The 7,748-nt window shown below is 38.1% G+C and overlaps 1 pseudogene; it reads right to left on the minus strand.

The window, feature by feature from the left end:
• Positions 1 to 4,820: 4,820 nt before the first annotated feature.
• On the minus strand, positions 4,821 to 5,375 carry LOC125809328 (non-specific lipid transfer protein GPI-anchored 5-like; annotated as a pseudogene).
• Between the last annotated feature and the right edge of the window lie 2,373 nt (positions 5,376 to 7,748).

Here is a 7,748-nt window from a genome sequence, read left to right on the forward strand (position 1 = left end):
GCGTTAGAGTTCGAAGTAGATGATTTGGTATATTTGAAAGTTTCACCCATGAAAGGTGTTATGAGGTTTGGTAAGAAGGGGAAGCTTAGTCCCCAGTATATTGGACCTTATCGCATAGCCAAGAGAATTGGCAATGTAGCTTATGAGTTGGAGGTACCACAAGAGTTAGCAGTGGTTCATCCGGTATTTCACGTCTTCATGTTGAAGAAGTGCATGGGCGATCCTTCATTGATCATACCAACATAAAATATTGGGATCAAGGATACCTTATCTTATGGGGAGATTCCTGTTCAGATTCTAGATCGCCAGGTTCGCAAGTTGAGAACAAAGGAGGTAGAATTAGTCAAAGTCCTTTGGAAGAACCAATTTGTTGAGGAAGCTACTTGGGAAGCTAAGGAGGATATGAAGAAGAGATATCCACATCTCTTTGAATCCAAAGAAACCTGGAGATCAAGGTACTAATTTTCTTCTTAGTGCTCTTTAAATTATGAATGAGCATGTCGTTCTGTTTGCATTTGCTTATTGTGTGTTTGAGTTGATGTTACACCCTAAGACTAGTAAGAGTAATCTCATTCGAGGATGAATGTTCCCAAGGGGGAGATATTTTAACATCTTGCAACTAGAAATAAGTAGAAGGAAGTTTAAAATTTGGAAATAGTTACTTTTGGAAAGAATGAGGAAATCTGGAATTTTTTTAAAGCAAGTTTAAGTGAGTTTTGGTCAACTTCAAACGGCTGTAATTCCTAGCTCAAGATGATGTAGATATGATTACAGATATGGTTGAAAATCCCTTGGAATTATCTTGCCAACGCCGCCAAGTTTGCGCAATTCCGAGTTCGTATGAGTGAGTTATGCCCTTTGGAAGTTGGGCAGTTGGATTAAGGAATTGTCCAATCCCGAATTTTAAGGGGTATTTTAGTCTTTTCATTGCCCTATTATTTTAATCCATTTTTAGGAGTTTAATATGGGTCAAATCATATTTTATTCAGTTTTAGAATTTGGGATTTCACGCTAGGGCTAAGGAGAAGAGAAAAGAAGAACGGGAAAAGGGAAAATTCATCAAGATCGATCAAGAAAGTTGATGCTTCACCAAGGATTTACTTCTATCAGGTATGTGAGATCACATAACGTTGTGTTAGTTCACTCACGCGCCAACCATGATTCAATTCGGCGAATTTAAGTCTTTGAAAGTTTAGAAATTTAGTTCTTAATGAACATTGTTGAAGGTTTCGTTTGAATTCTTATAGGTTGTGTTGTTGAAAGTTTCTTGCGATTTGATTCATGTTTCCGGTGTAATTTCAGTTTGAATCTATCATATATTGAGGATAAAAATTATTCTAAGTGTTTGGGGAAAGAACTAAGTGAAATTGAAGGGTTTAGAGTTGAAGAACGAAGAAGAAAATTCAGGATTTTCGTGGGGATAGGGGTGGGGCGTCGCGCCAGCTTGCGCACTCAAAAAGGGTCTCTGAATTTTCACCCTTGGGGGGACACGCCAGCCAGCGTACCCCAGACCAGCCTCTGAATATTGATGGCTGGAGCCCCGCGCCTCTCAGAGCGCCAGAGATGCCAGTTCACCCCATTCGTTTCCCACCATTTCGTACTCGTTCCTTAGCAATGTACCTATGTTTTCTAGTTGATTCCAACATTCTAAAGTAAATCTAAAATCAAGAAATCATCCATAAACATGAGATCATGAACCTTGAATCCATAATCCAATTCAAGAGAAGTAAGAGTCAAGGCAAGAGAAGTTCTTAGAGTTTTCCAAAAGTCTTTCGCAAGCGTTTTAACTTTGTTTTAAGACTTAAGTTATGAGTTCAGTAAAGAATAAAGTTGAAGTTCATTTCTTCATAAGTATATGGGGATTAAGTAATCCCAAACATATTCAAAATGTTTTCACATTTAAATAAGAATGGAAATTGAGATTTCCAAAGAGCCTTCGGGCTAATTTTCAGAAAAAATAATCGTTTTCTAAATGAAGCAAGAGGGGAAACTTTGATTTCAAATATATCCTTTGAGCTAAGTTTTTGAGCACTAATCTCAAATCACAGAAGAAGTATGTCTTTTAAAAAATAAGAGCTAGTATATTTTGGGAGTAGTATTGAGCACCGAATTGGGGGCGAGCATGAGTTTTGATAACTCACGTCTCCATAAAACCATGTAGCCACCATGGGTAGAAAAGGGTCATACTTTTTAGATTAACCCTTTTCACAATAGACTAGTGGATCCACTTAGTTGTTAAGGTCCTATACCTTTCGCCGAGTGTAGGATGCGCTGGCAGAGTGAGGTAGATCGTTGTATCATCACTATAGCTCTTATGTGATGGTTGTCGGTTAGTGAAACTCCCATATAAGTTATTGTATTTTTGTATACATTGGTTTATTGTATTCTTACATACATTTCAGAGTTATGTTGTATGCTTGTGTATACACAGAGTTGACATCATGTTTTAAACAACTTTTCTTTATATTGCACTTGTTTTAAACTACTTTATATTGAAATGAGTTTAGTTAAGTATTAATGAGTTGAGAAGAGCCAAGGTAAGTGTTTCTTTCAGAATCTCTTTCAAGCCTATGTTGTTTTAGCATTCCAAATCGCATACTCGTACATTCAATGTACTAATGCCAGTTGTCCTGCATCGTCTTATCATATAGACACAAGTAACTAGGATCGGCATTCCCGTGCACTGTTGATCTAGTGAGAAGTTCAGAGTCAGTCGGTGAGCCTCCTTGCATTCCGGAGGATCTATTTTCATTGCTTTCTATTTAGTTCATTAGGATATAGTGGGCTTTGTCCCAACATCCATCTCAGTTGTTTTAGAGGCTTCATAAGTAGTCAGATGTTAGTCCTTTGAGTCTTTTCATTATCATTTCTTATTATTAAGACTTGGGTTGCCACTTTTGGCCAAGTTGAATGATTAACCTTTAAACATTCTCAGTTATTTTATTATTCAGTTCAGTTAAGTGTTATTGATCATTATAAGTATGAATATTGTCTTCCGCTGAGTTAAGTAAGCTAGGACAAGGGTTCTCTTCGGGCCAGCAGTGGTCTTCAATTGCTAGTCCTGCCCAGGGTGTAGGCTCGGAGCGTGACATGCCTCTATACCACCGACAAGGTATATTGGGTCCTCTCGATTGGGCATTTACATCGGATTCCACGTTTAGCTCACGTGATTTTATGTCGGTTAATAATAGCTCCCACAGTTAGATTCTGGTGCATTGACCAAGTTGCCAATTGTATTTCACTATACAATTTCAGCATGTTATGTACTTTGTCATTGCATTCAGTTTAGTTCATTTTCAGTATATCTCAGTCTCTTTATCATGTTCATATTATATCATTGCTCAGTATCCTTTGTTCAGTTATATGTTTGTTCAGCTTTATCCTATCCTGCATGCTTAGTACCTTTCAAGTACTGATGCATACTCTGTGCTACATCTTTCGTGATGTAGGTTTAGGTCCTTAGCGTTCAGATCATGTGTAGATCGGCTCTCGATCCATGTTCGGCAGTATCATTGGTGAGTCCTCATTCTTCGAGGATGGTAGACATGTTTCTTTATTATTCAGTCTTTCATTTCAGTTTCAGTTTTGCTAGAGTAAGCTGGGGGAATGTCCCAGCATCTCTAGTTTAGAGGCTTTTATTCAGACATAGTTATATTCAGTTTTGGTTTTGAGTTTGATCTTCCAGTTTTTATTAAACTCACCGTCTTTTATATTCAGACAGTATTAGGTATTCCCCATTTCAGTTTACATCATGTTTTAAGCTTCCGCACAGTACTTCTTATTTCAGTTTATCTTAGTATGCTATGATATGCTAGCTCAGGGTTTGCTTGGGCTCACTTGTGATCCTAGGTCATATGTTTACGTCCTGGGGGTAGTCTCGGGGCTTGACAAATCTCATATCTCAACTTCTCAAATGTTGGTACTAGCAACGCCTTAATAAGTAAGTCTGCAAAATCATCACTTGAACAGATCTATTGAACTTCTATGTCACCATTTTGTTAAAGATCACGTATGAAGAAGAACTTTGGTGAAATGTATTTTCTCCAGTCTCCTTAATGTATCCTACCTTCAATCGAGTTATACATGGAACATTATCTTCATACATGGTGGCTGGAATATCCTATTTCAAGGAATAATGACATAGTTTCTGGTATCTGCATAATCAATAATATGTATGTGGCCTTATTCCTTTCCAATCGCACTCAAAGTTGTCACAGAATGGGATTAGGATTTGCATCAATCAACTATAGTATAACCAATGATGCCGATCACCCCTAAAATGGTTTGAAGTCCCTGACTGAGGTCATTGCATTACCCAAAGCCTCCTAGCGATACCATGGTAGTAAGGCCATGAAGATCTTCACTTGGTCACCACCTCCTTTGCTGCAGGTGAGAAAGGGCCTTTTCAATTTATTCGTCCTCAGGGACTCTTCCGTGCACTCATTGCACTAGTACATGATATTTTTCAATTATTTTCATGAGATCAGAATTGATCTTTATTTATGTTAAGAAATATCACAACCATTGCGGTACTTAATGAAATTGCTTTAAAACCTTTTAAATCCTCCAAGGATATTCATATAACTTTTATCATCTAGCATTACAACCCCACTTACCCCCTCCCAGAAGGAATGAGTATTACATAAATTGGGACGGAAGAGTACATATTACCAATAGTGATTGATGAAATACAATACAATGGCTAATCGGCCCTGGTGGATAACTGACTACTAAAATGAGCAAATGTTTGAAACGAAGTAGTCCATTTTCATGACAGAGCAAATTAGTTAATCAAAATATAGTAGATACAATGCACTGAAAAGTCTACGGTAGGTAGACAAAGTTAGGTGATGTTGATTATTGAAGCATAAGAAGCAATAAAGAGAAAGAATAAGGAAAAAAGAGCAGCCATATTGGTTGAAGTTGCATCACTGGAACCTCCTTGTGATGCAGATCCACGTCCTGTCATAGTTGAAGACATAATATACTAAAGAACTTTCTGTTAACGAGTTTTATGTGGAGATTTTAGAGTGAATATTCTTCTCTTACCGTTGCAGCGGCTAGCAGGTGGAGTCTGAACTTTGCAAGCGGTAGTGAGGGTCGATGCCTGAGTCTAGTTAATGTTAAGTCCTAGGTCGGAGTCACCCCCATTGAGAACCTGCCACAAGCACTCTGGCTTTTCATCAACCACCGTGCTAAGTTGCGTGCAACAACTTGAGAATTGTGGCGAGGATCTGTCTGCACAGTAGTTCATGCAAGATAACATGCTGACCAACACGTTTGTGCATTCATTTATTTCTTGAGCAATTACTCCAGCCCATGATCACCGCGAATACAATCAAGGTAACAGTCATTGCGTACCTCTGATCAGCCATCTTTTTGTAAAACTCAATACCAGTGATTGTCATGATTTCATGACATGACAATCATTCATTACACAAATTCAAGCATTTCATCTATTGCCAGAGTGTGACAGGCCTAATTCCATCCACCATAAGAGAATATATGTCACGACCCAAGGGTACCCCCTAGATGTAACATGGTGTATAGAACCCCGAAGGACTCCATACAAGCCACTTAGCTCTCATAACATAAGAAATAGAACATTAAAGCATAAAACAATCATTTTAAGTCCAAAACATTTTATAAAACGAAAAGCGAAAGTCTAAACTCATGCCTCATCATAGCCATCTATTACAATCGAATGAATTTTGGCCTAGAACATACATCATGTCTAAAAAGGAAATACAAGAAAGAAACTAAAACAATAAACTCCATACTCGAACCATGAGGACTCACCAAGCTCGGGAAGAATCAAAGTCCAAACTCTAGCCACTAAAATGGGAACCCTGTCTGTCAGACCCTACAGTTGGGAAAAATATAGGCAAGGGTATGTGTTAGTACAAAAATGCACTAAGTATGATTGCCATGCTTATAAACATTTAAAACATGCAAAATGGGACATTTCATTTCATAACATGCAATTGGCGAAACTAAAACATCATATGAAAGAGTTATAAAACATAAGTCATAAATCATGGTCAATGCAAGCTAACATCATCTTTAAACCTTTGAAAATATGTGAAATACTCCTTGACGTAACCTTAGTTCACTTTTAGCCTTGTTGTGGGAATTATCCTTAAGCGACATAGAGACCATGTGAGCTATAACATGATCACCCGGTGTCTTCCACACCGAAAAGGGTTGTTCTACTTTCCTAAGGTAGAACCATGAACTTCTAGCTTAAGTGGATCCACTAGCTAATCAACCAATGGGGGCACATAGTTATGGGATAAGGGGTTTCTACTAGAAACCCGACCTCTACTAGCGGGAGGCTTCCATTTCATGAGACTTCTTCTAGAAACCTGACCTCTACTAATGGTAGAGCTTCCATCTTAATGTCAATATCCACTCGGTGCTAAGCATAAATCCCACGAAATATTATTTTCTTACTTATTCTCATTATCCATGGAAAGGCATGTAATTTCGCCAATCCAAGCTAGTTCATTAGGATAGTTCTTATTCACTGATTCAATTATGTGAGAATAGCCATGGTGATTGAAGAAAACCCTAACTTAATTGGGGAATTCTACCTTTTGAAATAGAGGAATTTGGGAACTCCATGGATAGAATGAATCCATGGATGAAAACTATCATACCTCAAGTCACATTTCTAGCCTTCAATGGAGAAATTGGATCCTTAGCTTGAAACCCTAGGTAAATCCTTCTTCTTCTTCTTGAAGTTTCTAGAGAGAGAATATTTGGAGAGGTTTTGATCTTCTTTTGGGAATTTGGAAGAATGAAGTAAATGGTTCTAATTTGGGGTTAAAAAGACTTATATAGGAGTACTAAACGTAGTCAAAACGACATAGTATAGGAACTAATTAATTAGGAAAAGACCCAACTGGCCCTAAATATAATTACCAGCAGTGACCCACTGAATCCTCATCGACGGACCCGGATGGACCTACGGTCCGTCCTGTCAACCGTCACTAACTATAGAGATTTTTAGGCCATCAACAAACCCTTAGACCACGGACCATCGATCGACCTACGACCCGTAGGTCTAGTAGTCGTTCATGGCCTGGAAAAATCTGAGGATGGCCAATCCACGGGCTCCACCTATGTACCGTCAGTGGTCCTCGTGGATAGTACCTGTCAGTTCTGAATTTCGGCTCCTTACCCTTATTCGGATATGTGTGTTACAATATCTACCCCTTGGGATCATTCGTCCTCGAATGAGATGTAAAATGGTTCTAAAAGAGTAGGAGAGGAACTAATCAACCCAAGCTAACAATGAAATACATGTAACCAAGAAGGAAATATCGACTACAAGCTAGGACGTTCTCAAAACATCATATAGGGGTGAATCTAACTCTAAAATCCCATCATGCATACAATTTCATCAAAATGCTCAAAGTCATGAAGGAAACACCAACTCCAAGATAAACATACTCAATGCATCTTATGGAAGTACGAACTACATCTATCAATCCAAAATGCATGAAATTTTCAAAATTTTCTCATGTTCAAGGAGGAACAACCTTCTCCAAGCTAAAGTCATGCTCAACACAATCTCATGGAGGTCATATGCAATTTACTCTCAAAAAGCATATCTAAAGCATATTCATCAATTCAACTCATGAAGTCTATACACAACTCATACTCAATGTTCAATCAACATGAGGAAAATCAAACAATTGACTCATTTTCTCAAAACATAACTTTTAATGAACATGCATAACATA

The sequence above is a fragment of the Solanum verrucosum genome, unplaced genomic scaffold (assembly GCF_900185275.1).
Source record: "Solanum verrucosum unplaced genomic scaffold, falcon-dt-bn FXZP01000062.1, whole genome shotgun sequence".
NCBI classification, from domain to species: domain Eukaryota; kingdom Viridiplantae; phylum Streptophyta; class Magnoliopsida; order Solanales; family Solanaceae; genus Solanum; species Solanum verrucosum.